Source organism: Triticum urartu, unplaced genomic scaffold (assembly GCF_056163025.1).
Source record: "Triticum urartu cultivar PI428250 unplaced genomic scaffold, HENAU_Tu73 scaffold2, whole genome shotgun sequence".
NCBI lineage: Eukaryota > Viridiplantae > Streptophyta > Magnoliopsida > Poales > Poaceae > Triticum > Triticum urartu.
This window is the reverse complement of record NW_028260368.1, coordinates 760,198-764,446: the sequence shown is the minus strand read 5'-3', so window position 1 is coordinate 764,446 and position 4,249 is coordinate 760,198.

Genomic DNA, 4,249 nt, shown 5'->3' with positions numbered 1-4,249 from the left:
ACTTTTTTTTTACGCGACAGGAAAAAGTGACTACGAATTCCCCTTTTTGTTTGCGAATCCCTGTTTGTATCCTTTGAGCGCACGCCCATTAAGTAGCGATCAAATCAAGGAAATCGATCAAACGATCCCCGTGCCAGCCCAAATCATGATCTTCACCAACTTGGATTTGGTTCTCTCGCGAAAATCGCGAGTTGCAGAGATGAGAACCATGAAAAGCAAGATCCCGAATAAGAAAACAGAAACCGAGGAAGAGGAAACCACAAGAGTGAAGACTAGTAGAGTCTCGTCTTTTGTCATTCTTTGCTCCTTTTTCACTCAATGATTCCTTCGAATTTGCCGACCAAAAATTCTATATGTCTATTCTATCTATGATATTTCTATATATATAGAATATGATATCTAATATGACATCCGATTTGTCAAAGGGATTGGATTGGTGACTTACCCATTCAGTGACTTTGGCACTGGACGTTCCAAAAACGGGTACTATCGGATCGGGTGAATTAGAGAATAGACAGAGGTCCGTTGGCATTTCAGCCTTTCTTCTCCTTTCAGGGCCTATCCGAAAGAGAATCCAGTACCTCTTGGTCCTGAATATCAGAATAGGACGAACGAACCGGCCTCCGCGGATATCTTTGCTTCGGAACAAAACCCTGCAATCAAATAGATTGTCCCAAGGGCGCCATATTCTAGGAGCCCAAGTTATGCTATTGAAAATTCGTTCCTCTAGCAGTTCCGGTTTGAGCATTCCGTTCCCTTTTTCAAACTCCACTTCTTTTCATATAGCAATCCCTGATCAAAGAGAGAACAATATCCATTTCAAAACATTTCTAACAGATTCCTTAGTTCGGACCGACGAAGTAATGTCACTCGACTATTATCAACCTGACTGCAATCTTTTTCTGTCGGTAAGGATTGCACCAGAGCACCTTCTACTTCTAATAGGCCATGAACTATAGATAGAGAAGAATCATTCTGAGCGAGTACATAAGAAGCGATCCACTTTTTTTCATCGGTTCCAGGGGAAGACCAAAGATCTTGCGCGGCAGGTCCGCCAGAAAAACTCAAAAGAGAAAGAAGTCTCGTTAATCTCTTCATGCTCGTTCCAAGTTCGAAGTACCTTTTGGCCAAAGAAAAACCCGCTTCCTGACACGATTGCCTCTTTATCTTTATATAGATAGATTCTATGGGGTTATTACTTAGTAAGTCTATTTTGTACAAGAGCCCCTCCTATCTGATAGAAAAGGGTCCCATGATCCCGAGCCGATCTTACCTTGGCTCGCAAACCCCAAGTTTGTCTATGAAGAGCTAATCTAATTGTATTTTTTTCTAGAATGGATTTCTTATGTGGAATACTAATGGATAGGGCTTCGTTGCTAAGTGCTACAAGATCTAGTGCACTGGAACTCGTGGTTATGGACCCGAATCCTTTAGTATGGAACATTGTCTTTTCCAAGTAAAAACCCCTAGTATATGAAAGAATGAAAAGGTGCTTTCGTTCTTGTGGAATAAGAAGCCCTCGTACCTTAATGAAAGGAAAATCGTAATTTTTCGTTAGGTATTTGACCAAATAGGATCGTCCAGTTCCTACAGAACCTATCACTAAAATACCCGATAGGGCTAAGCGGAACGAAAAGGGTTTTCCATGAGATGGTAAATGAAAACGATTAGTCCCACACGAGGTTTGGGAATAAGTGATTGTCTGATAATGAGCAAGGAATATACGTCTTTCTGCTAAAGAGGATCTATTAAACTCATAATTCATTAGATCCTTGTTATCAATGCCAACTAGGTATCATAAGTAAATGGATCCCGGTTGTTCAATCCTTTGATAACCAAGGTCATTCTTTGCTAAAGAGAAATGATCACTATGAGTCAGACTCAATAGAATTGGATCCATTCCAAATAGCGAGAATTAGGATTCTTGATCCCTCTCAATCTCTCTTTCAATTCGAGGATCCAGAGAGGTGTTTTCATAGTCATCTCCGAATATTTGCCATCTCGGAATATTTTCGATTTCATTTTTCTATGATATGTCTTTCTATATGAAAATTGGTTATTTACGATGTACGATGATCCCTGTTAAGCATCCATGGCTGAATGGTTAAAGCGCCCAACTCATAATTGGTAAATTTGCGGGTTCAATTCCTGCTGGATGCACACGAACGGGAACATTCCATAAGTCTATTGGAACTGGCTCTCTATCCATGGAATCTCATCCATCATCCATACATAACGAATTGGTATGGTATATTCATACCATAACATAAGAACAATAAGAACTCGAATTCTTATCGATACTGGAACTCAGAGCATAGGAGGGAAAGTCGATTTATGGATGGAATCAAATACGCAGTATTTACAGAAAAAAGTCTTCGTTTATTGGGAAAGAATCAATATACTTTTAATGTCGAATCGGGATTCACTAAGACAGAAATAAAGCATTGGGTCGAACTCTTCTTTGGTGTTAAGGTGGTAGCTGTGAATAGCCATCGACTACCTGGAAAAGGTAGAAGAATAGGACCTATTCTGGGCCATACAATGCATTACAGACGTATGATCATTACCCTTCAACCGGGTTATTCTATTCCACTTCTAGATAGAGAAAAAAACTAAAGGAGAATACTTAATAATACGGCGAAACATTTATACAAAACACCTATCCCGAGCACACGCAAGGGAACCGTAGACAGGCAAGTGAAATCCAATCCACGAAATAATTTGATCCATGGACGGCACCGTTGTGGTAAAGGTCGTAATTCCAGAGGAATCATTACCGCAAGGCATAGAGGGGGAGGTCATAAGCGCCTATACCGTAAAATAGATTTTCGACGGAATCAAAAAGACATATCTGGTAGAATCGTAACCATAGAATACGACCCTAATCGAAATGCATACATTTGTCTCATACACTATGGGGATGGTGAGAAGAGATATATTTTACATCCCAGAGGGGCTATAATTGGAGATACTATTGTTTCTGGTACAAAAGTTCCTATATCAATGGGAAATGCCCTACCTTTGAGTGCGGTTTGAACTATTGATTTACGTAATTGGAAGTAACCAATTAGGTTTACGACGAAACCTAGAAATCGATCACTGATCCAATTTGACTACCTCTACGGGATAGACCTCAACAGAAAACTGTTGAGTAACGGCAGCAAGTGATTGAGTTCAGTAGTTCCTCATAGAAAATTATTGGCTCTAGAGATATGGTAATATGGAGAAGACAAAATTGTTTGAAGCACGCACAGAACCGGAAGCGCCCCTTGTTTCAAAGAGAGGAGGACGGGTTATTCACATTTAATTTGATGGTCAGAGGCAAATTGAAAGCTAAGCAGTGGTAATTAAGACCCCCGGGGGAAAATAGGGATGTCTCCTACGTTACCCATAATATGTGGAAGTATCGACGTAATTTCATAGAGTCATTCGATCTGAATGCTACATGAAGAACATAAGCCAGATGACGGAACGCAGAGACCTAGGATGTAGAAGATCATAACATGAGCGATTCGGCAGATTTGGATTCCTTTCCTATATATCCACTCATGTGGTACTTCATCATATGATTCATATAAGATCCATCTGTCTAGAGATCGTCATATACATCTAGAAAGCCGTATGCTTTGGAAGAAGCTTGTACAGTTTGGGAAGGGGTTTTTTGAGAGAAAAGAAGAATCTACTTCAACCGATATGCCCTTAGGCACGGCCATGCATAACATAGAAATCACACGTGGAAGGGGTGGGCAATTAGCTAGAGCAGCAGGTGCTGTAGCGAAACTCATTGCAAAAGAGGGTAAATCGGCCACTTTAAGATTACCATCTGGGGAGGTCCGTTTAGTATCCCAAAACTGCTTAGCAACAGTCGGACAAGTGGGTAATGTTGGGGTGAACCAAAAAAGTTTGGGTAGAGCCGGATCTAAGTGTTGGCTAGGTAAACGCCCCGTAGTAAGAGGGGTAGTTATGAACCCTGTGGACCACCCCCATGGGGGCGGTGAAGGGAAAGCTCCCATTGGTAGAAAAAAACCCACAACCCCTTGGGGTTATCCTGCGCTTGGAAGAAGAACTAGGAAAAGGAAAAAATATAGCGATAGTTTTATTCTTCGTCGCCGTAAGTAAATACGTAACTAGGAATATGGAAAATTGCATTTTTGGAATTTGCAATAATGCGATGGGCGAACGACGGGAATTGAACCCGCGCATGGTGGATTCACAATCCACTGCCTTGATCCACTTGGCTACATCCGCC